The sequence below is a fragment of the Bos indicus genome, chromosome 7, assembly GCF_029378745.1.
Source record: "Bos indicus isolate NIAB-ARS_2022 breed Sahiwal x Tharparkar chromosome 7, NIAB-ARS_B.indTharparkar_mat_pri_1.0, whole genome shotgun sequence".
In the NCBI taxonomy this organism is placed as follows: Eukaryota; Metazoa; Chordata; class Mammalia; order Artiodactyla; family Bovidae; genus Bos; species Bos indicus.
In genome coordinates this window covers 44,289,993-44,316,150 of record NC_091766.1, presented here as the reverse complement: position 1 = coordinate 44,316,150, position 26,158 = coordinate 44,289,993, and the positions used below count along the sequence as shown (strand labels likewise).

General features: G+C 41.0%; 2 long non-coding RNA genes and 1 pseudogene across 3 annotated transcripts; all 3 read left to right on the top strand.

The window, feature by feature from the left end:
- Nucleotides 1-117: 117 nt before the first annotated feature.
- On the top strand, nucleotides 118-5,264 carry LOC139184157 (uncharacterized). The gene is made up of 2 exons (XR_011567673.1): nucleotides 118-706; nucleotides 1,755-5,264. It is a non-coding gene; the product is annotated as an uncharacterized lncRNA (long non-coding RNA).
- A 5,888-nt stretch (nucleotides 5,265-11,152) lies between these two features.
- LOC139184156 (uncharacterized) lies at nucleotides 11,153-17,566 on the top strand. Of its 2 annotated transcripts, none has more exons than XR_011567672.1 (3): nucleotides 11,153-11,630; nucleotides 11,707-11,824; nucleotides 17,119-17,566. It is a non-coding gene; the product is annotated as an uncharacterized lncRNA (long non-coding RNA). The 2 variants fall into 2 exon arrangements; XR_011567671.1 differs by having other exon boundaries at nucleotides 11,160-11,630; nucleotides 17,256-17,566.
- On the top strand, nucleotides 14,416-15,890 carry LOC109561263 (large ribosomal subunit protein uL18 pseudogene; annotated as a pseudogene).
- Nucleotides 17,567-26,158: the final 8,592 nt, after the last annotated feature.

The following is a 26,158-nucleotide window of genomic DNA, read 5'->3' as shown; positions in this document are numbered from 1 at the left end:
AGCTGCAGCGCGAGAACTGCGAGGGAATGTTCTCGCGAGACCCAGTCTCAGCAGCCTTTCTTCCTGAGGCTCCGCCCCCCAGTTACGTACAAGAGTGCGTCAAGCCCAGGCCCGAGAACCAGAGGAGCGACGGGAAAGCTGAAAGATAGTTGGGAGGCGGAGCTAGTCACTGAGCCTGCGCACAGAACCCTCCGCAGCACTCCGTTTAGCGTTAAAGAGCCGTGGAGCACCTCCCTTCCAGTAGAAAGTAGGAGGGAGAGCAGGTTTGAGGCAAAATACTGAGGAAGTGCTTCTGGCCTACTTCCGTCTTTTTTCTTTATCTCAAAGGAAGTTCCGGTTGTGACACCTCCTACGCCCCACCTTGTGTAGGGAAGTGGGATCGCAAACTGATTTTCAAAGTCCAGAGGGACTTCTCATCTGCTTTGCTTGGGGAAGGTTACTGGGCAAAAGAGAAGGCCTCCTTTGAAACGCGACCCTCAGCAGAGTGTTCGATCGAGCTCTGTCAAAGACAGTGCCCTCCGCACCGGAGGCCGGGACTCCACCTTTTTTTTTGTTCGTCAGCCTTGTCACACCCTTTTCTGAACCACTCTTGCTCTTAGGTCAGATTGAGGAGCCTACGGCACATAAGACTTTCAGCCCCCAACCTATTCTAAGCACAAGTCTTGAACTCGATGCCTGACACACAGAAATAGATGACATGCTCCTGGTAAGTGGCAGGATGAAATTTGAAGGTAGCAAATCTTCAGGGCCCCTTACTTGCTTGGGCATCTTGAAGAGAGAAGCTTCTGAAAGTGGCTTCCAGGTGTGGAAGGGAAGCCAGCTGGCAATCAGGAAGCAATTCTAAGTATTGAGCATTTCTGATGAATTGCTGAAAGATACCTCAGAAAATCAGGAGTCTGAATCTCCATGTCTCCACTAATTTGATGTGATGTCTTGTTACAAGTCGGACACGACTGAGTGACTAAGCACAGCACCTTGTTTTAAGTATTTACTCTGATTTTTTTAAGGGCCGCTGACACTGAATAAGCTGAAGTCCCCTAAAACTCAAATCCAACTGGTCACAAGAGTAGCTAAAAGAGTAAATGGAGTCCCAGTGACTGGTAGCAAGTTTGAGCCACTCATAATTGGGAGGGGGGAGGCAGAGGAAGCTTTTTGTGTTTGAATTTTTCTTATTTTGCCATAAAATATGAATTTTATTTCATACCTGCTACCTAAGAAAGCCCCTCAGTCTCTAAGAGCAATGCCTAAATCGCATGTTGTATGCCTTTAAACTCGTTAGCTACTACATGTGGTGGTTTAGCCCTTAAGATGTAGCCTACTGTTTACGACCCCATAGACTGTAGCCCACCAGGCTTCTCTGTCCATGGAATTTCCCAGGAAGAATACTGGAGTAGGTTGCCATTTTCTTCTCCAGGGGGTCTTCCCAACTCAGGAATGGAACCTGGGTCTCCTACATTGCAGGTGAGTTCATTACCAACTGAGTCAGGAGAGAATCACCACATGGTTCTCACATTTTGGCTGAATCATTCCTGATTTTGTCTTCAAAAACAAATACAGAGTGTGCCCTGAGGCTATAATAAGAGGTGTAGAGACAGAAAGAAAGAACCTTTCAAAAAGAGGGCAAGGAAAGATGCTATACACCCCTATTCACAGTGTTACCACAACACCCAAAGTTGGGAATAACCAAATGTCCCCTGATGCATGAATTTTTTTTAGCACGTGATATATACCCTGCTTATTTATTTTATATGCAGAGTACATCATATGAAATGCCAGGTTGGATGAAGCACAAGCTGGAATCAAGATTGCCAGTAGAAATAGCAATAACGTCAGATATGCAGATAACACCTCCCTTATGGCAGAAAATGAAGAGGAACTAAACAGCCTCTTGACGAATGTGAAAGAGGAGAGTGAAAAAGCTGGCTTAGAACTCAACATTAAAAAATGAAGACCATGGCATCTGGTCCCATCACTTCATGCCAAACAGATGGGAAACAACAGAAACAGTAAGAAACTTGATTTTCTTGGACTCCAAAGTCACTGTGGATTGTGACTGCAGCCATGAAATTAAAAGACTTAGAAACTTGCTCCTTGGAGGAAAAGCTATAACAAACCTAGACAGCATATTAAAAAGCAGAGACATTACTTTGCCAGCAAAGATCCATATAGTCAAAGCTATGGTTTTTCCAGTAGTCATGTATGGATGTGAGATTTGACCATAAAGAAGCCTGAGCGCCAAAGGATTGATTTTTTTCAACTGTGGTCTTGGCGAAGACTCTTGAGGGTCCTTTGTATAGCAAGGACAGATCAGTCAATCCTAAAGGAAATCAATCCTGAATATTCATTGGAAGGACTGATGCTGAAGCTCCAATACTTTGGCCACCAATATGAAGAGCCAACTTATTAGAAAAGACCCTGATGCTGGGAAAGATTGAAGGCAGGAGGTGAAGGGGATGACCGAACAAGATGGTTGGATTGCATCACCGATTCAATGAGTTTGAATAAGCTCCAGGAGACTATGAAGGACAGGGAGGCCTGGCATGCTGCAGTCCGTGGAGTCGAAGAGTCAAGACACGATTAAGTGACGGAACAACAAACTCACCTATGATGCAATATTACGCAGACTAAAAGGAACAAAATCCTAACACACTGCAACATGAATGAGCCTTAAAAACACCATGCTAAGTCAAAGAAGCTAAACATACAAAAAACAAATATTGACTACGTTTACACGAGGCGCCTAGACTAGGCAAATTCATAGAGATAGAAAATAGAATACTGGGGAAAAAAACTTTAAAAAAAAATGGGATAGTGGTCACTAGGGGCTGACTGGTACAGGAGATGCAGGTTTGATTCCTGAGTTAGGAAGATGCCTTAAGGAAGGAATGGCAATCCATTCCAGTATTATTGCCTGGAAAATCCCATGGATGGAGGACCCTGGCAGGCTATAGTCCATGGGGTTGCAAAGAGTCGGAGGAGACTGAGCACACATGCACACACACATGCGCATGCAAAGGGCTGGCTGGTAGTTGGGGTTAGAGAGTTATTGTTTAATGGGTACAGTTTCAGTCTGGGATAATGAAAAAGTTCTGAATGGATAGCAGTGATAGTTGCACAACAGTGTGAACATACATAATGCCACTGATATGTGCTCTTTAAAATGGTTATAATGGGGCTTCCCTGATGATCCAGTGGTTGAAAATCCACCTGTCAGTGCAGGGGGCCCGTGTTCAATCCTTGTATGCCATGGAGCAACTAAGCCCATGCATCCCAACTACTCCAGAGCCCACACTCTGGAGCCTGCAAGCCATAATTACTGAAGCCCTTGAACCTAGAGCCAAGGCTCTACAGTAAGAGAAGCCACCACAATGAAAAGCCCACATATAGCAATGAAGACCCAGTGAAGCCAAAAATAATTAAATAAAAATAAATGAATCTTTTAAATGGTTAACATGGTAAGTTTTCTTATGTATATTTTGTTGCACTTAACTATCCTTCCTCTATCTCCTATTTTTTTCCCACCTAGATGGATATAAATAACACCAAAGATATTATTGACCTTACTTATTACAGAGTCCTGTCTCCATCTGTCTACTCTGGGTTATTAAGCACTGGACAAACATAAACCAGTCTGTAAGCAGACTGGGTGGGGGAGGGGGGCAGTTCATGGAGAAAGAGAACCAGGCATGGCTTTCTTGATCTAAGAGAAGCCATTTTTGGCGGAAGACTTTTTTTTGACCTATGCCTGGGCACAATGCTTTTGACTATGTGGATCACAATAAACTGGAAAATTCTGAAAGAGATGGGAATACCAGACCACCTGATCTGCCTCTTGAGAAACCTGTATGCAGGTCAGGAAGCAACAGTTAGAACTGGACATGGAACAACAGACTGGTTCCAAATAGGAAAAGGGGTACATCAAGGCTGTATATTGTCACCCTGCTTATTTAACTTATATGCAGAGTACATCATGAGAAACGCTGAGCTGGAAGAAGCACAAGCTGGAATCAAGATTGCCAGGAGAAATATCAATAACCTCAGATATTCAGATGACACCACCCTTATGACAGAAAGTGAAGAAGAACTAAAAAGCCTCTTGATGAAAGTGAAAGAGGAAAAGTTGGCTTAAAGCTCAACATTCAGAAAACGAAGATCATGGCATCTGGTCCCATCACTTCATGGGAAATCAATGGGGAAACAGTGGAAACGGTGTCAGACTTTATTTTGGGGGGCTCCAAAATCACTGTAGATGGTGATTGCAGCCATGAAATTAAAAGACGCTTACTTCTTGGAAGGAAAGTTATGACCAACCTAGATAGCATATTAAAAAGCAGAGACATTACTTTGTCAACAAAGGTCCGTCTAGTCAAGGCTATGGTTTTTCCAGTGGTCATGTATGGATGTGAGAGTTGGACTGAGAAGAAAGCTGAGCGCTGAAGAATTGATGCTTTTGAACTGTGGTGTTGGAGAAGACTCTTGAGAGTCCCTTGGACTGCAAGGAGATCCAACCAGTCCATCCCAAAGGAGATCAGTCCTGGGTGTTCATTGGAAGGACTGATGCTGAAGCTGAAACTCCAGTACTTTGGCCATCTGATGCGAAGAGCTGACTCATTGGAAAAAACTCTGGTGCTGGGAAAGATTGAGGGCAGGAGGAAAGGGGGACGACAGAGGATGAGATGGTTGAATGGCATCATCGACTCGATGGACTTGGGTTCAGGTGGACTCCGGAGTTGGTGATGGACAGGGAGGCCTGGCGTGCTGTGGTTCATGGGGTCGCAAAGAGTCGGACACAACTGAGCGACTGAACTGAACTTGCCCTGTTCAAACAGGTCTCAGTAATTAACAATCATTATCATAAGGAAAATGAGGGAATGTGGGAATAAAGGAAAACTAGTCAAGAAACAAAAGTTCAGCCATAAAAAACAGAGTCCTGGTTCCTTCTCAAAGGATATACATAATCTGATACACATCTTTTGAGTTCTATGGGAACTAAGGCCCCCACCCAGGTGGAGGATGGAATGATGACGTTTCTTTTCTGACCCTTGTGGCTTCACTCACAATGTGTCTCAATTCTGTGTTGAGAATTCTCAGCTAGAACCCCTTCATGAATATGCATACACCACACAAGGCCTTTCATGGATATGCATGTACCCTTCCTTAGCTTAAAACTTCCCCAATTTTGCTGTTCAGGGAGACACTGTTTTAGAAAATATCCCCAGTGTTCTCTGTTCTAACTGCATGTAATAAATCCTTTTTTCTCCCCATCTTTGGCTTGGTTGTGATTTTTAGCTCAACATCCACCAAAAGTAGAACCTAGTTTGTGGTTAACAAGCCTACCCTAGGGTGAAGTGCCTAAACTACCTAAAAGATCACTATGTCTGAGTTGTGGCCTCCCTGTCTTTTATCTTGTGGGAGGCCTGGACAGCCTTTAGCTAAACTGGCAGAAACACATCCCTGATCTGTCTCAAACTTCATATCTACCTGTCTCATTTGCCTTGGCACAGCTTTTAGTTTAAAATACCATTAATACTATCAATCCTTTTAACAATTTGTCCTTCTCAAAATAAAGTATAGCTAACATCCATCACACAAAGTACTCAACCTGCTAAAAATAGTTTCTCTGATCATCAAACTTACAGCTCAAGAGGCTATTCTGGGATATTTAAATAAATGAAGTCAGAAAGAAAGTTACTTAAGAATTTCAAAGAATAAAGGGACAAGTTGCCAAGAATCAATTGTAAAGCAGTAAAGTTGCCAGAATGTTTAATGTTAAAGATACCTTAGGTGTAGCACAAGTTCTTTTCATTTAGCAGAGCATTTTGAGTATTTTAGAAGGAACCTGTTAAATGCCTTTCTCTGACACAATAATTGAATATAGACTTCCCTGGTGGTCCAGTGGTTAAGAATCTGTCTGCCATTGCAAGGGACATAGGTTCGATCCCTGGTCCAGGAAGATTCCACATACCACCAGGCAACTAAGTCTGTGGGCCCAAGAGCTCATGCTCCACAAGAGAAGCCACTACAATGAGAAGCCCACACACTGCACCTAGAGAGTAGCTCCCACTTGCCACAACTAGAGAAAGTCTACACACAGTAATGAAGACTCAGTGCAGCCATAAATAAATATTTTTTAAAAATTTTTAATAAATATATTTTGTTCTAAGCAGTTAAGTGTTTGTTTATTTTAAATATACAGTGTTCATAGCCTGCTCACCATAAGACAAAATTCAGTTGGAAATTCATAGTCTTCCCTACCAGGTGTCCAGTGGAGTCCTGTCCTACATTCTGTAGTGGCTTCTGGAATTATCTGTTTCACAAGTAAGCTGCAAGCTCAGATAATGGTGGTTTCTGACTTCCTGGTATCACAGTGAGTAGACCAGGTCCCTTCATTAAATTGATGCTGAGCAGGGCCCAGAGGGACTCCTGGACATGAAGGCCTTTTTGTCCCCCATTTCTTGTCAGCAAGACTCAACCCTCCGTGACCTTCTCTGAGTTCCAAAGGGCAAAACACTTAATGATTAAAGGAGAAGCAGAAGCAAAACCACATGAGGCAAAACTAAAGGGACCAGAGAGACTCACCAAGATAAGGGGATGAGACCACCTGAGACCCCCCATCTTTTCAGCCACCCCATCCTTTTGAAACTCTGCATAAGAAAGGATGAAAAACTGTTACTGCCTTGATCCTTATCGCATACCCCATCTAACTATATACATAAAACCTCTCCCCCAACCTACCAGGGAGTGAAGGCTAGGGGCGGGGGCAGCAGGCGGGGGGCGGGGGGGCGGGGAGCAGAGTTCTTAAGGCACTAGCCTACTGTGTTTCCCCTTGCCTGGCAAAGTAATAAAGCCACTCCCTCTTTCTCCTCCATAACTCTGTCTCCATATTTCTGTTTGGCATTGGTGCACAGAGAGCCAAGATTTTGGCAACAGAACCAGTGCTCCTTTCTTGAACTCTAAAATTCTAACTCAGGAATAATGGTAATTACTCCATCTCCAGTTCCTACAGTATGTGCCACACTGTGCTAAGTTATTTGGATATCATAATCTATTTAATCTTCATAGCAAACCCATTAGGTAGGTGTTATTTTCCAATTTTAAAGATGAGAAAACAGACCTGATGGGGTTAAAGAGCTTGGTCAAGGTCACATAACTTTTAAAACTCCGATTTCAAAGTGACCTCCTATAACTACACCGCTGCTTTCTTTAAGCTCATGTTCTTTGTAAAGCCTCATTAGAGTGAAAATGTTAGTCGCTCAGTTGTGTCCAACTCTTTGGAATCCCATGGACTGTAGTCCACCAGGCTCATCTATCCATGGAATTCTCCAGGCAAGAATACTGGAGTGGGTTGTCATTTCCTTCTCCAGGGGCTCTTCCAAACGTAGGGATCAAACCCATGTCTCCTGTATTGCAGGCAGATTCTTTACCATCTGAGCCACCAGGAAGCATTAGAGTAAATATGCAAAATAAAAGAATTGTTGTTTTTCAGTCACTAAGTTGTGTAGGACTCTTTTCTCAACCCCATGGACTGCAGGACTCCAGGCTACAAAAGATTAAGAGAAATTAATTCATCTAGAGTCATTCACTATAGACCTTTTGGAAGACTTTCCTTACTTTCAGTGTTTTTCTTGCCTGGAGAATCCCATAGATAGAGGAGCCTGGTAGGCTACAGTCCATGGGGTCACAAAGAGTCAGACACAACTAAGAGACTTTCACTCACTCACTTTTTAATATTCGGTTAAACCAGCCTTTCCCAAGCTGCATGCCATGAGATACTGAGGTTAATAATGTCATTTTACAGGCTCTGAGAAAGCCTAAAATAAACCTGTTTAAACATTGTTTAATTTTAAGTACAAATGGAGATACAACAAGCATAAGTATGAAGAGTAGTATAGCACAATTTCCCTGAAGGAGGAAATGGCAACACACTCCAGTATTCATGCCTGGGAAATCCATGGACAGAGGAGCCTGGTGGCCTACAGTCCATGAAGTCGCAAAGAGTTGGACACGACTGAAGCGACTTAGCAGTAGCAGCAGCAGAGCATCTGAGCACGTAGCACAATTTAGCCTCTCAATTTTTTTTCCCCCTTAAGCATTTTTCTAATCATAACACTCTTCTGATATAGAAACTACCATTACAGTTCACTTCTAACTCCAAATTGGCTGAAATCCTAGCGTCCTTCCTCACTCTATCATACTGTCTGCTTACATAGTAGCACTATGCTCTCACTCTGAAGTCCTTCCGCAAAGTCTCACTCTTTTCCCTTATTTGGGCTGATTACTCTTATGCATACGTCCTGCAGTATCATCAATCCCAACTCTTTCCCTCTTTATAATCTTAAAATGCTGGATACACTTACACAGATTTCTCCAGGCCACCAAGCTGATACCATCAGGAAAATTTAACCCCTTCATCTAGTTCCCTTGGTCACTGATAATTCTCCTGACCTGACTCACAATCTCCTTACCTAATAAACTCCACCCTCTCCTCAACTAGCCCCAGATTCAGCCGCCTTCCACCTCTAGCAGCTGACATTCCAACTCCACCCCCAAAGTCCAGCCTGTTGGTCTGGTCCACTTAGGACAGAAACATGACTCTGACCTGCTCAGTCCAGTTTGGCTCTGGCTTGTCCTGTTCCTGAGTACAGAGGGACCCCGCCCCCCACGAAGCAGGGAGCTATCCTGCCATAGTAGCAGCTGGCATCTCTCATCTACAAATTGCTAAACTCTTTTTATCATTTTTCGTTTAAAGTATCAAATTCATCAGGACTCAGTGTATCCTATGCTGGTTTCCCTTCAGCTGAATACAGCTCCTTTGTCTCAGGACAGAATGCTCTTTGCTTCTTGCTTTAAGACTCAAGGACAATGATTTTAAAAGGCCCTGGGCCCCATGATAATGATTCGCTTTTCAGATTTCCTGATTGAAGAGGAATCTGAAATGTGAATATTTATAATTTGATAAAGAATCAGTGTTACTATAAACAGTGTTATTATGAACAATTTTATGTGGCATTCTGCCCAGGCATGGCTTCACAACTAAAGGACAACCATTTATTTTCTTGTGGACATGCAGCAAATGTTCAAATGCAATGTGAGTTCAAATTCTAAATATATCACAGACGATTACAGTTTGACACTCGAACACCAGCAGTGCAAACCCTAACTCAGAGGAGAATGACTAACAAGTTTTCCTGGCACTGGCACAGGAATCCATCCCCAAGGCCAAAGGCAGCAGCAATAGCAACAGCAGGCTGAAACAAGAGAAGGGATGACTTGAGTTCACTGAAAGCATCAGAGTTTCTCTTTCAGGCAAGACAAAGACAAGTCTGAAAAAAAGGGTAACCAGAAGTTTCCACTATGGAGGTACTATGAAACGAAACCATGATATGTACTTTATGTATTCTTGAAATGCTTTGAAAGAATTGGGTACCTGCAAAGAGTAAAAATGTGCTTAATAAGTCATTCTTCAGAACTGGATGACAGGCCCTTTAGGAATACTATTTAGTCTATTAAATATGGTTATATTGTGTGCCATTTCCACTGAAGGCAAAGTTTACTTTTGAAAAAAAAGCAATGACCTTAAAGATCTCAACCTAATATCCTTACTTGGTTCAATGGTCTGTGACAGTGAGCAGAGCTTGGGATATCTTGTTTTTATTCCAATAATATTAGCACTTGGAAGAAGTCAGGAAGTAGTAGCATACTTGTCTTTGGCATGTCATCTTACCCCTAAATGAGATGAGACCCAGGGCCCCAAGAAGGCCCTACCATGCTAAAAGTTCTCTTCCAATCATTTAGAATGTCAGTGGAGTGACATTTACTTCTCTAAAAGTAAAATCCTCTTCCACACCAGAGAGGATACAGTGGCAATTGGCATCTCCATGTAAATGAACAGAAAGTAAAATTACATGATGGAGTGGAAGTTCATGAATGAGCACCCCACCACCCCACCTTCCTCAATCACAAGCACACACCACTCAGGCTTTATTTTCAGATTCCTTATGTGAGTGCCTTTCTCTAAAATCTTCAATGGAATTTCCTAAAGCACTGTAATATTTGAGAGTTGCTGGTACTTGTGAATCAAGGCTGGGCACTTGCCCTGCCTGCCTCTCTCTCTTGACTAAAGGAGTGGTTGCCGGTAGGAGAGCCGTCATGTCAGAACTACAAGAGGGAACACAGTATAATGAAGCAGTAATAATTACAACTGTGATCCTGTAGCAGAAAAGACATGGACAAACAGAAGTAGAATTCCAGAAACAAATCCTAGTATGAGAATTCAGTATAGGATACATGGCATTTCATGATAGTGCGGGAGGGATGGTGTTGGGATATTAGCTAACCTTTTGGGAAGAAAATTTTAGATCACTACTTCAAACCTTATGCAAGAATATATTCCTGATAAATCAAATACTGGAGTATTCTTGCCTGGAGAAGTCCATGGACAGAGGAGCCTTGAGGGCTACAGTCCATGGGGTCATAAAAAGTCAGACACAACTGAATGACTAACACTTTCACACTTTCAGGGTATGCTAAGTGGTGGTGTTTGGTAGGTTAGTTGTATTAAATGCATTTTGACTTATGATATTTTCAACTTACGATAGGTTTATTGAGACATAACCCCATCACGGGCCAAGGAAGATCACAATCCAGTTGTTCCAGCACCATTTGTTGTAAGGACTCCTTTTCTCATTGAGTTGCTTTGATGCATTGTCTACCTTGTAGGACTGATGTGACACATAAATAAGATGGTTACTATAAAATGTACATTGCCTGACACATAGCAATTGCTCAAGGAAATTAGAGATAGTTGTCGCTGTGCCTGAGATTTTTCCCAGTTGTCCCAGAGTTGGTGATTAGGGCCTACAGGTGAGAACAAAAGAGTACGAACTAACCTACGCCCTTAAGAAAATTGCCAGTAACTGGAGCCAGGCACCTCCCCAAGAGAGTAGACAGAAAACAGCCTAGACATTTGCAGCCTCCTCCTCTCTCCAGCTCTCCAGGCCTCTCTGTAAAGTGAGGAGGAGCAAAGAGCACACAGTAACTGACTTTCTGGGCAATGCAGAATTACTTCATGATGAGGAGAGACTTCCTCCTCCCAGTAGAAGAGGGACAGAAGGTGCTGTCTCTCCAGGGAAAATAAGTGAGAAGGGAGACCCATGTAAAGACTGGAGGGTGGTCCGTGAGGAGGAAAGACCTCCACTCCATGCCTTAGTTGGCTATTTGCTGAAGCAGCATGCTAGCCAATTTTCCCCTTTGAACAAAGGAGGGCAAATATGAACAAAAGAAAAGAAAAGAGAGCAAGCAGGAAGTGGTATGGTGTGACAAGGAAGCAGGTATTTCCCCTGGATTTACTGCACTTTGAAATAGGCGGTTGAACTTGGACCGTTTCACCAGACCTCACACATAAAGGCTGTTGGCTGGGAAATAGCCATGTAACAAGAGGCAGCAGTGGAGAAGGAAGGTCGAGCTTGAGCTGGGACCACCCCTCCCAACCCCCACAATCAGGGACTGGAGGGTCCTCTGAGGACATCTCTACTAAGCATGTGCCACACAGAGGTTAGTAACACACAGGCCCATCAGCATAGACTAAAGAAACTGGGACGATTGACAGAGAGCCTTACAGACACACTCAGGCAAGTATAAAACCTTTTGATTTAAGATTTTGATTACTTGCAGCTAAAAGTATCTAATACACTTCTTTCTCTGTAGACCCAATTTCTCTCTCTTCATGAACTGGCTGCTGGGAGCTCTGAATGCACATGTTTCAAGCCCAGCCCCATGCAAGGATGAAAACTGAAGACCTTCAGTTCTACTATAAAATTGCCAGGTAAGAGAACCTAATTGGTCCAGCTTGGTCAAAGCTGGTTCAGTCAAATATACCTGGGAATTTGTTGTTTTAGCTGCCAAGTTATGTCTGACTCTTTTGCAACCACATGGACTGTAGCCCACCAGGCTCCTATGTCCATGGGATTTCCCAGACGAGAATACTGGAGTGGGTTGCCATATCCATCTTCAGGGAATCTTCCTGACCCAGGGACCAAATCTGAGTCTCCTGCACTGGCAGGCAGATTCTTTACCACTGAGCCACCACGGAAACCGCACACCTGGGAATACAGGGTCACTAATTCCAGTCTCAGAGAACTGTCATCATGAGCTAGAAAGGCACCCCCCAAGATGTCTTACAGGGCTGATGTAGTGAAAGAAAATGTTGTGTTGCAGAATTCTAGAGCACTGAGGAATCCAGATAGGCTTGGGAGGGCTTTGAAATAAACATACACAGGGGAGGGCATGCACTTCACTTTCCAGAGAGCTTCACAAGGTAACGTGCAGGGACTGTGGGGTTGAGAAGGGCAGAGGGAACTGGATCTGCGAGGAGTTAAGAGAGGTCATTGATTGCCAGAAGGAGAGTAAGAGAGGTCATGTCATCTATAATGTGACCACCCTTTACAGCAACCCATATATCTTTGGTAGAATCATGAGCTACTTGGTGTGATGGGATTTCCAGTGGGCACCTAAAAAGGGAATGCAACATCATATCTAGGTATGACCTAAGGCAGGAATCTAAGAGCAATTAAACCGCTAAAAGAGTAGGGTAGTCTTTTAAGTGGGCTTACCTGGTGGCTCAGTGGTAAAGAATCCACCTGCCAATGCAGGAAACACAGGTTCAATCCCTGGATCAGGAAGATTCCCTGGAGAAGGACATGGCAACCCACTCCAGTATTCCTGCGTGGGAAATCCAATGGACGCAGGAGCCTGGTGGGCTACAGTCCATGGGGTTACAAGAGTCACACACGACTTAGTGACTAAAGAACAACAACAAACTACAAATTAGAGTTCTGATCCTTCTCAGTCTGGGGCTTTTGTGCTTTATCTGCAGTTGGTCTGGTGAAATGGAGCAATAAAGAGTTTCAAAACTCTTAGATGTTCCTTAGATTCTAAGGCTTCTAGTCTGTATTTGCTTCTTTGAAGTCAAATCTCCCTGGAACCTTATTATAATGGGCTGTTTCCTTACCATACTGATTCATATACCTTGAAGCTTTGAAGCTGTTCCGTGGTGGGAACAAGAATTTCTGTGACCTCAAGCCCACATTAAGGCAAATCTGACTTTGAGGTAGAATGGGAGAAGTGGCAAGTACTATGAGAAAAGCTGTCAAAAACAGAATGAATAATTTGAAATATTACTAAAGGCTTTTGCTGTTTCAGTTCTACAGCATTAAGATTGGAAACAGCGAGGGGCAGTTTTTCTGAGGAAGGAAATGCAGGATAGCCTGTGAGACTCCTCGGCCTGTTAAAAAGCCTAGAAAAGAATTCATGGTAATTTACCAGTATCATCATTATAGTGCCTCTATTTAATTTTAAACAAAAGTTTGTGTCGTCTTCTGTGTTAAGGAAAAGTGAGAATTTAGTTCAATTGGCATTGAATTGTGACAGTTTGCCAACTGTGGAACGATTTTCTCTATCTGCCTGCCATCCCTTCTCTTCATCACTCTGACCGTAGGAGTGGACATAACTCAAGCCGAATCACTCACAGCACTTCCTCCCACTGGGCCACAAAGACTGAACCAGAGCTAGCCAGATGACCACATGACCATGCACAAGGCACTCTTCCCAGAGATGTATCTCATGTTGTATCTCATGTAGTCAGTGGCAAAGTTTCTTCTCTCTCTTGAAAATGTGGAACGTTTACCTAAGCCCTATTTTCCTGGAAAACTTAAGATGGTTCAGAAATCCCCCGCACCCTCTCATGTTCCAGCTTACTGCAAAGAACATGTAACTTAAATAAGATTCACAGTGACCTCCTTGTTACCCACAGTAAGTCCAGACACAACCTTTCCAAATTCCCATTCATGTCCTCCTAAGTGATAATCTGAAACTTAGCTACACACAAATATTTGCCGTTCAGACTGACTAAGACCCCTTGATCACAACAACAATTCCAACTACAATCACCCCACCTATAAGCTGTCACCCTATAAAAGTCTCCAGGCAAAAGTGCTTGCCCTGATGCAGTGAACTAAATAAAACCAGTTTGCTTATTTGTTTGGTTTTGGTCTTTGACAGGCTCTGGAATTGTAAGAATGTGTTCTCAAGGTTCCATTAGCCATATTCACACCCGTGGAAAGATGTCTGAAGGAAGGAGGCTACTACTCAGAAAAAAGTAGAAACTAGGTTGTCTGGGCAAAAGGCATCACATTCCGGGTTCTAAGCCTGTATGCCTAGAGCTGCCCTGCTCTCGCTGCCCCCAGTATTTATCCCTTCATCTCCTTCTTTGCAAAGGTTATTTTGATATTGGTTTCTGTCACTTGCAACTTGAGTATCTCTGACTAATAAATCTACCACATTTAAAACTGACTTTCTGCTTTTTCCCCCCTGGAGCCATGCTGGTTCTGCAGCTCTGTGGCAAGCTGCGGAGTTGGGGTTCTGTTCCACAGGATGCGGTTTGTTAAAGTTGTCAAGAACAAGGTCTACTTCAAGAGATACCAAATGAAATTCAGAAGAGGCAAGAGGGAAAAACTGACTACTATGCTCGGAAACGATTGGTAATCCAAGATAAAAATAAGTACAACACACCTAAATACAGAATGATTGTTCGTGTAATGAACAGAGATATCATTTGTCAGATTGCTTATGCCCGTATAGAAGGAGAAATGATAGTTTGTTGAGCTTATGCTCACGAACTCCCAAAATATGGTGTGAAGGTTGGCCTGACAAATTATGCTGCAGCATATTGTACTGGCCTGCTGCTGGCCCACAGGCTTCTTAATAGGTTTGTTATGGACAAAATTTATGAAGGCCAAGTCGAGGTGACTGGAGATGAATACAGTGTGGAAAGCATTGATGGTCAACTTGGTGCCTTCACCTGTTACTTGGATGCAGGACTTGCCAGAACTACTACCGGGAATAAAGTTTTTGGGGCCCTAAGGGAGGTGTCGATGGAGGCTTGTCTATCCCTCACAGTACCAAACGGTTCCCTGGTTATGATTCAGAAAGCAAAGAGTTCAGTGCTGAGGTACACCGAAAGCACATCATGGGGCAAAACGTTGCAGATTACATGTGTTACCTGATTGAAGAAGATGAAGATGCTTACAAGAAACAATTTTTTCAGTACATACAGAACAATGTAACTCCAGACATGATGGAGGAGATGTATAAGAAAGCTCATGCTGCAATAGGAGAGAATCCAGTGTATGAGAAGAAGCCTAAGAAAGAAGTTAAAAAGAAGAGGTGGAACCATCCCAAAATGTTACTTGCCCAGAAGAAAGATCGGGTAGCTCAGAAGAAGGCAAGCTTCCTTAGAGCTCAGGAATGAGCTGCTGAGAGTTAAACCAAACCACAATTTTCCATCAAGATTTTTCAGATAAGACAATAATAAACTTATTGAACAAGCAAAAAAATAAATAAATAAAACCGACCTTCTAAATGCAGTAAATATCTTCATGTAAATATTCCTGGGATTAAAATTCACTTTAAAGGGAGTTCCCTGGTGGCCTAGTGGTTAGGATTTCAGGTTTGCACTGCTGTGGCCCAGGTTTAATCCCTGGTCAGGAAACTGATATCCTACAAGCTGCTCGGCACAGCCAAAAAGAAAAAAAAGATTCACTCTGATGACTTACCAATGATAAAAACCCCTTCATATGGATGCTAACCAGACTTACTAGGGTGATCATTTTGCAATATGTAAAAATAACAAATCATTATGTTGTACACCTAAAAGAATATAATGTGTCAATATAATATACCTCCAAAAATAAAACCCTTCATGACATCTATTTTTAAATGGCTTCATGAAATTTCACTGTAGAGAATGGAAGAGAAACAGAATAGTATATACATACATACATATATACATATATATATATATATAATTTTTTGGCCACGCCCTGTGGCTTGCAGGATCTCGGTTCCCAGACCAGGAAATTAACTTGGGTGATAGCAGTTAAAAGTGCCAAATCCTAACCCACTGGACCACCAGGGAACTCCCTGTAGTTAGTATTTTTAAAATGCAGAGACAGAACATAAATGTTGTGTCACAAAAAAAAATACTGCTCCAACATGTAATGATTGCAAAGGCATAATACCTGAAATGGACAAGATTTACAAATACTGGTCATACTTGGAAATGTAAAGCAAATTTTACAATATCTGGTACATGCATGCTGAGTCGCTTAGGTCGTGTCTGACTGTTTGTAACCTGTAGCCTACCAGGCTCCTCTGTCCATGGGATTCTCCAGGCAAGAATACTAGAATGGGTTGCCATTTCCTTCTCCAGGGTATCTTCCTGCCCCAGGGATCAAACTTGCACCTTTTGCATCTCCTGCATCACAGGTGTGTTCTCTATACCACTAGCGCCACCTGGGAACAATGTCTGAAGTCAATTCAAATTTTCCAAATTCTCAAAAGATTGATAAAAACCAGATGATGCAAAAAGAAAATCTTTATAGCAAAGTTACTTATGGCAAGCACAAGAAAAGGATCTGTTGACAACTCCAGAGCCTGTCTTGAAGTGGTGCTATATAAAATGCTTCTCACAAAAAATGTAACTGCTCTTAGGATGTATCTGCTTTTTTTGCAGAGAGGCTACTTGCCGCTATTATTCATAAAACAAAGTGTAATTATTGTTTTCTTTTTTGCATTACACACCACATAAACTGAATCTTGATTTAGTATTTTTCTGATTAGCATTCTAATGAAAAATGATTTAGAGGTATTTATTGTAAGTAGTTTGGCCAGCTTGAGTTTTTTCACTAATAGCACTGGTAACCTGGAAAAACATAAGCAAAGCTTTTTTCAATTGTTTTATCTATCATAGAAAGGAGTGTTTGGTATGATAAAATATTACCTGCTTTATGCTTTTTATTTTTTTATTTTTATTTTTTTTGCTTTATGCTTTTTAAACCTGAAGATACACATTCATAGACAACACTAAATTTTAACAAATGTTTAATTTATATACACTTAAGGACCTAAAAGTAAATTCTGTTTTTCCATATTTTTTACATTTACCAGAAGTAAAACTTTTCTTTAAAAGTCAAAAACTTAGGAAATAATTGTATCTAGGCTGAATAGAGAAAACGGGTCTATGTGAAACTCAAATTTTCAAAAAATAAATATATTTTACAGGGAAACGGAAATAGCTAAAAGGAATTATCAGAATTCTACACTTAGGAGCCCATCCTCCCACTAACAGCCAAGAAATGGGGAAAAGAGTTATGTGGATACCGTGCAATAGGAAAACAGACACCTTTGTTCTATTCCAGATGGACAGACGGTGATGGTGGAACTCTTACTATTTATACCTCTTGTACATGACTGCTGCTGCTGCTGCTACTAAGTCGCTTCAGTCGTGTCCGATTCTGTGCGACCCCATAGACCGCAGCCCACCAGGCTCCCCTGTCCCTGGGATTCTCCAGGCAAGAACATTGGAGTGGGTTGCCATTTCCTTCTCCAGTGCATGAAAGTGAAAAGTGAAAGTGAAGCCCACGTCCCTGGGATTCTCCAGGCAAGAACACTGGAGTGGGTTGCCATTGGATAAATCAAACATGGAGAGAATATACTGTATCTTGATTGAGGTGGTGGTTGCGTCTTCTGTGGTTTCGTGAGTGTATACATGTGTTAAAATTCATCAAATTCATATGGTTTAAACCCTTGCATTTTTTGTTGGTAAATTATATCTCGTCTTTTAAAACTACTACATACAGAGGCCTAGCACATTGTCTGACACTCAATACATGTAGTTGCTTAAAAATAAATAAATAAAAGAAGCAAAGATCTACTAAGCACATGTTATCCCATGCTCAGTCACTTCAGTCATATTCAACTCTTTGCGACCCCATGGGGGTCCCAAAGAGTCCCCATGGGACTTTTCAGGTGAGAATACTGGAGTGGGTTGCCATGCTCTCACAAATTCTTTACTGCTGAGTCACCCAGGAAGCCCAATAATGCTGTTTGGGTCAATTTAAAATTCTCCAGAAATCTATTGTCTGTGATATTTTACAATGTGTTATAATTACCTAAGATTCAGTTGTGCATATAAGAAATGTCTGCCTTTCTCAAAAGAAAACCTCAAACATCTCTGTCTGTACATAATGAAAAGTAATATATATTGTTTCCTCTTTATCTCTATTTTTAAGTTTTTCCACAGTGAAAATACATCTTTTGTGTTTTAATAACGGCAGGAGAGGTGTGGTTTCAAGACTTGAGCTCAAACTAGGATAAACTCATTTTTCCCTCAGGAGGCACATGGCACAAAAGCTGCATGTAGAGGGGATAGGCAGCCAGGGACATTTGATGAATGGGAATACGTCTGGAAGAAATATTAGATCATCATTCCAAATTTCATATGAATTTTAATAAATTAACTATCATAATCTGACCTCACAATTGAAATATGTGGATTTAGAGCACAGAAGTTTATCATCCTTACCAGAAAAGGGAGATCTGAGATGATTTTTTGTTGTTGTTTTTGCTATATGACATTTCTAAATGTTTGGCCACTTGTAGGCCTTTGTAAAACACTGTTACTTCTCCCACCACTATCTACATGTGAAAAATTTACATGGAAAGATCTTATCAAGAGGTCCTGTTACGGGATATACAGCTTTTGTTTTTTCTGCTCAGCATTCATTCCTTAAAGTACTCCTCTGATCTTCCTCATTCTGGAGACTGCTAACTGTGGGATCCTTCCCCTGACCAGAGGGATGGGCACATCTCAGTAAGAAGCCAAGCAGACTCCTACCAGGGAACTTCACTGTTGATATTAAGCACACAGGGGGTTGGACCTGATCATCTGCCTAAAGAGGTGGCACACGTGTTTCTATGACTAAGATCTGGACTTTCTGGTTCAAGGTTTCACAAGGCTGGGTGTGCATTTCCTACTTCTAAATTATGAGCTAGCCATAAGCTATTAATAAATTCTTGGTTTACTTAGCCAAAGTTTTATTTTGTGTTTCTTGCAATGGAATCCTGAAAGATTAAGGGAATTCCTTCTATGTTATCTCAAAATACAGTCACCCCTCTGTATCCTCAGGGAATTGGTTCTCTGAGGACACTTCCCTGCTTCCCCCAATCCCCCCCAAAAAAAATCTGTAGATGCTTAGGTAGCTTATACAAACTTATATAGCATTTGCATAAAACCTATACACAGCCTTCTGTATACTTTAAATCATCTCTAGATTACTTATAATAGCTAACACGATGTAAATGCTATGTGAAGAGTTGCCAGTGCGAATTCAAGTTTTGCTTTTGGGAACTTTCTGGGATTTTTTTTCCCCCAAATATTTGTGTTCTATGGTGACTCTATAGATGCCCGAACTGCAGATAAAGAGGGCTGACTATAAACAAAACTGGTGAGAAGGGAAGAAAGGTTGTGTAATGGAAAAAGCTCAGGGCACTGAGCCTTAGATAAATCATTTAATAAAAATGTCTGAGTTTCAGTCCCCTAATCTGTAAAATGGGGATCCTTTGGAGGCAAGACACAGAATCTCCACTTAAACGATCTGAATCACAAAAGAGGTTTACTAAAGGAAGGCTGTGATAACCAAAAGAATCAAAGGAAAAGACAAGTCTAGGTAGGTCTTTTTCTGTCTCTCTTCTCTATTTCTCTTAGCATATCAACTTTAGTCTCTCCTAAACCAGCAAAAAGTCAGTTTTCATTCCAATTCCAAAGAAGGGCAATGTCAAGGAATGTTTACAATACAATTCACTCAGTTGACATTCTATCAAGGACATGCTCAAAATCCTTCAAGCTAGGCTTCAGCAGGATGTGAACTGAGAACTTCAAGATGTACAAGCTGGGTTTCAAAGAGGCAGAGGAACAAGAGATCAAATTGTCAACATTTGTTGGATCACGGATAAAGCAAAGGACTTCCAGAAAAACATCTACTTCTGCTTCAGTGACTACGCTAAAGCCTTGTACTATGTGGATCACAACAAACTGTGGAAAATTCTTAAAAGAGGTGAGAATACCAGAGCATCTTACCTGTTAGAAATGGACATGGAACAATGAGCTGGTTCAAAACTGGGAAAGGAGTACATCTAGACTGTATATTGTCACCCTGCTTATTTAACTGCTATGCAGGGTAGATCATGTGAAATGCCAGACTGGATGAATCATAAGCTGAAGTCAAAATGGCCAAGAGAAATAGCAATAACCTCAGATATGCAGACCATACTACCCTAATGGCAGAAAATGAAGAGGAACTAAAGAGCCTCTTGATAAAGGTGAAAGAGGAGAGTGAAAAGCACACTAAAAACTCAACATTTGAAAAACTAAAACCATGGTATCTGGTCCCATCACCTAATGGCAAGTAGAAGAGGGAAAAGCGGAAGCAGTGACAGATTTTATTTTCTTGGGCTTCAAAATCACTGCAGATTGTGACTGTAGCCATGAAATTAAAAGATGCTTGCTCCTTGGAAGGAAAGCTACAACAAACCTAGACAGTGTGCTAAAAAGCAGAGACATTACTTTGCTGAGAAAGGTCCATATAGTCAAAGCTATGGTTTTTCCAGTACTCATGTACAGATGTGGAGAGTTGGGCCATAAAGAAGGCTGAGTGCCAAAGAATTCTTCATTTTGAATTGTGGTGCTGGAAAAGACTCTTTAGAGTCTTGGACTGCAGGATCAAGCCAGTCGATCCTAAAGGAAATCAACCCTGAGTATTCATCAGAAGGACTGTTGCTGAAGCTGAAGCTCTAATACTTTGACTACCTGATGAGAAGAGCTGACTCATTGGAAAAAACCCTGATGATGGGAAAGAGTGAAGGCAAAAGGAAAAAGAGGAGGCAGAGGATAAGATGGTTAGGTAGCATCACTGACTCAAGGGACTTGAATTTGAGCAAACTCTGGGAGATGGTAGAGGACAGAGGAGCCTGGCGTGCTACAGTCCATGAGGTCACAAAGAATCAGATATGATTAGCAGCTGAACAACAACAACAAATCAGCAAATCCTGGCCTCACAAGCACACAGCTTTATATCACCGTAAGGCACTGCATCAAGGCCCAAGGATTTAGTTTTCAAGCCTTCTTGGAAAGTGGAAATAATCAAGGAATGTAGCTTTTACCCCTTTCCGGGGGGCCTTAGGTACCACTCTCACCCCCAAACCCAGAGGTGAATGGAATTCTATTTTTTTTTTTGAAGAAAAGAGCTTTTTCATTTGGAGAACCAGAGCTTCATATCCACAGAGGCCCAGACGCCCTTCCACCAATCCCCTTGCATGATCATTCCCCTTTACAAAACAAATCGTCTCCTTTTCTGAACCTCCCCCTTATTTAGCCAAGTTAGTCAAATTCTCTTGTCCAACTGGAAGGAGAAGAGGTCTTTTTGTTGTATGCAAAAGCATGTTAGGAAGAACCCACATTTGATTTTGCACCAGGGTCTGATCTTACAACACTAAAATTTCCTGAATAGTTAAAATAACTAGTTGTAAAGTATAATGAAAGGGCAAAAAACTTAAAAGTGTATCCATTCTCTCCCCTTTTCTCATCCTGGTGGAGCTAGTTTCCATTGTGGTTAGTCTCACAGTCTTGTATGAAAACACTTTCATCAACTTCTGGTGCCAGATCAGCTCTATATTGTATAGGACCCAGGGCAAAATTAAAATGTGCACTGTTCAAAAGTTATTAAGAATTTAAGGACTTCCCTGGTGGTCCAATAGTTAAGAATCTGCCTGCCAATGCAAGGGACACAGGTTCCATCCCCGGTCCAGGAGATTCCACATACCATGGTGCAACTAAGCCCGTGTACCACAACTGGAGAAAGCCCACTTACAGCATTGAAGACCCAGTGCGGCCAAAAAATAAATATATAATTTTTTTCAAAGTTTCAAGACTGCAATAGCAGAGCATTAACCCAAGTGTGACATTTTTCTAAGGACAGGGCCCTGTGGACTGTATAGTTTGCCTGTTCGTTTTCTGCACTCAGCTCTCTAATCACAGATGCTTACCATCAGGGCAGGAAACAACCATCCTGACCAAAACCAAGTCAGTTCAGAGAGATGCAAATCTCTCTCCAGCACATGACTTTTACATCCATCTTTTCCCATGTGTTACATAACTGGAAGACACTTGACAGAAGCTTTCCTAGAGTAAAAGAATAGTCTGCTTAAGTCTTGGTATTAATTTTTAAATTTTTTAAATTGAAGTATAGTTGATACACAATATTACATGTTACAGGTGTACAGTATAGTGATTCACAAATTTTAAACGTTATATTCCTTTTGTATTTACAAGTATTTACTATATTCCCCATGTTGTATAATATATTCTTGTAACTTATCTTACACATAATAGTTTGTGTCTCTTAATGCCCTACCTCCATCTTGCCCATTCTTCCCTCCTTTCCTCCTATTCATTCCTGCCAGTAGAAATTACTTGCAGCTTTCACAAGAGTTCTTTTTTTCAGCTCCTACCCATCAAGGTTTATAATACTTAGTGTCTGAATTTTAGCCTGGGCCCTATGGACAAAATTGAGAGGCTCACAAGCCCATGGGCCTCAATGGGAAAAAGCTACACTGTCCTGTCTTACCATTGAAAAAGCGAGATATTATTGTATTGAATGTATGTGTATCTGTCCCCTGTGTCTAGATGCTTTTAATTAGCTCTTGTAGGTTTTCCAGGTATGCAAACCAAATCACAAAAAAATGTCATGTGCTTCCTCCTTTCTGTTTGTTATATCTTACCCTGTCTCATGACATTTCACATTTACTAGAGTGCAATTTCTTTTAAAATTAACCAACAAAAAAAAATAAATAAATAAAATTAACCAACAAATGGAAATTCCCTGGCACTCTGGGGACTCCATGCTTTCACTGCCAAGAGCCTGGTTTTTCTTTTTTTCCTTAAGATTTATTTATTTATTTGGCTATGTCAGGTCTTAGTTTCAGCATGTGAGATATTTTTTAGTTGTGTGATGCAAACTCTTAGTTGTGGCATGTAGGATCTAGTTCCCTGACCAGAAATGAAACTTGGGCTCCCTGCACTGGGAGTCTTAGCCACTGGACCACCAGAGAAGTTCAGGGAGTTCAAGGGTCTGGGTTTGACCCCTGGTCAGGAAACTAAGGTCCTGCAAGCTGCATGGCACAGCCATGAGTAAATAAATAAATATTTAGCTGACAAATACATCTTAATATTTCTTTGTGGGAAACTTGAAAGTTTGAGAATAAAATTCATCTAGAAAAATAAATGCCTAGGAACAATAAAGAAAATTGAGGAAAAGAAGTTATTTGGGAGAGACTGGCCCTACCAGATATCAAGATACTCTATAAAATTATTGAAATTAAAGAAATACAAATACTGGGACAAATAGATCTTTGGAAGAAAATAGAATATCCAAATAAATTAAACTTGTACCTATTTAGTTATAAGGGAGTGGCAAGTCAACTCAATAAAGAAGTGATAAATTATGTAGTAAATGGTGTTTCAAAAGTTAAAAATTAGTATTAAAAATATAACCATAATTGTAATGGAAGAAATACAATAAAATACAAAATACATTTTAAATAATTTGGGGATTCTAAGCATGAGCCAAATATAGGAACCATAAAGAAAAAGACTTTTAAAAATGCCTATGTAACAGGAATTCACTGGGGATCCAGTGGTTAGGACTTGGTGTTTTCACTGTGGTGGCCTGGGTTCAACCTCTGGTCGAGAAACTAAAATTCTGCAAATAGCATGATGTGGCCAGAAAAAAAGAAAAGACAACAGACAAAATAGGAAAAAATTAGTAAACTATAAAACAAAAGTTTTATATTAAATAGTCAAAGTTTCTACATATAAGTGTTTAAAAGATAAAAATCCAATAGAAAAATAAAAGTTGAACAATTTATGAAAGAAGTACAGTCTTCAATGATCACATGAAAGACACTTACCTTCACATCATATTACCTTATTAAGTAGACAGAAGTTTAAAATTTGACCATTAGCTCTGGTGAGGAAGCAGGTTTGGGTACTACCTATTTAAGGAGCAATAGGTATAAATCTAGTCATCTTACAGAAACATGGGTTAATGCTAGAAAAATCTATTGATTCCATTTTTGTAGTAAATAATGTAATTATTCAACAATAGGGTACTGGCTGGATAAATTGTGGAATATCCATGTAATCCATAGAACATAATACATTAAAAGAATGACCTGGATCTGCAGGTGCTGATATGGGAAAAGATGTCCATAAATACAGTGAGGAATGAACAAAGAAAAAGAACGAGGCTGAAGAACAGAACAGAGAGTAAGATTCCACTTTCTAAAGAACCAGATGTGCACAAAGGTTGCATGATGTCATTTTTAGTAATTCCCAATGCTAAATCACTCATTACTGCCTTACCCTGAATTATTTTTCTTCAGAGTATTTATGCTCTTTGGATATTGTGTTTGTTTATTGTCTATAGAAAGCTCCATGTGTACAAAGATTTTTTTCAATGCTCTGCCTTCAGTTCTTCAAACATTTTAGGTGTTTGAGAAATATTAATTGAAAAAAAGAATAAAAACTTAGAAACACACACATATATATATATATTTCGAAAAGTTATATATGAGGACTTCCATGTTGGTCCAGTGGTTAACAATCCGGATTTCAATGTAGGGGACTCAGATTTGATCCTTAGTTGGAGAACTAAGTTGGGATCCTTAGTTGGCGATCCGACCAGTCCATCCTAAAGGAAATCAGACCTGAATATTCATTGGAAGGACTGATGCTGAAGCTGAAACTACAATACTTTGGCCACTTGATACAAAGAACTGACTCATTTGAAAAGACCCTGATGCTGGGAAAGATTGAAGCCAGGAGGACAAGGCGACAACAGAGGATGAGATGATTGGATGGCATCACTGACTCAATGGACATGAGCTTGAGTAAACTCCAGGTGTTGGTGATGGACAGGGAGGCCTGATGTGCTGCAGTCCATGGGGTTGCAAAGAGTCGGACATGATTGAGCGACTGAACTGAACTGAACTGAACTGAGGACCTAAGATCCTACGTGCCTGGAAGCAACTAAGTCAGAACTTTGCAACTACTGAGCCCTAGTTCTGCAACTAGAGAGTCCATATACTGCCATGAAAGATCCTACATGATGCAACTATCACCCAAGGCAGTCTAATTAATTAATTGAAAAGGTATGTATGTTTCATACACCATGGATTTAAGGGAATAAATTTCCATGATCTGATACTAAATGCTAAAATATCCTTAAAAATTAATATTTGTATAATTTTTTTCTAGTTGACAAAGCAGTTTTACCTGTATAATCTTCTAACATCACTATGAAATTAATAAAAATATGATTATGTGCATAAGTAATTAACATATGTACACTTTATAGTTTGCTAAAGTCACTCTTTTTTTAATCATTTTATTATTTCGTTTTGTCTGTGCTGGATCTTCATTGCTGTGCATGAGCTTTCTCTAGTTGCAGCAAGCAGGGGCTTCTCTTGTCGCAGAGCACAGGCTCTACAGCACTCGGGCTTCAGTAGTTGGGGCAAACAGGCTCTATAGTTGCACCTCCTAGGCTCTAGAGCACAGGCTCAATAGTTGCAGCACATGGGTTTAGTTGCTCTGCCGTCTGTGGAATCTTCTCCCATCAGGGATCAAACCCGTGTCTCCTGCATTGGCATGTGGATTCTTTACCACTGAGCCACCAGGGAAGCCCCAGTCTTTTTCAATTGATAGTCAATCTTGTTCAACTTATTCTTTTAAACTTTGCTATCCAGACTACTTCTAGTTTCTGAAAACTGCAGTGGGGCTTCCCTGGTGACTCAGACTGTAAAGAATTTGCCTGTAATAAGGGAGACCTGGGTTTGATCCCTGGATTGGGAAGATCCCCTGGAGAAGGGAATGGTTACCCAGTCCAGTATTCTTGCCTGGAGAATTTCATGAACAGAAGAGCGTGGTGGGCTACAATTCATAAGGTCCCAAAAGAGTCAGATGCGACTAAGCAATTAACTTTATTCGTTCATGTATATAAAAATGGATTTGTATATAAAGATGGATAGATAGATCCCTCATTCTACAATGTTCTTCCCTGCTTCTCCAAGCAATATACGTGGACTCGTCCTTCAATTGTTCAGATTATGGGTTCCTCTCCCTCAAACTATAGAATATGCAGGAAACACAACACACCAGGCCCTAACCCACTATTGCCCCAATAGCAGCTCCAGAGCCTAGCCAGGA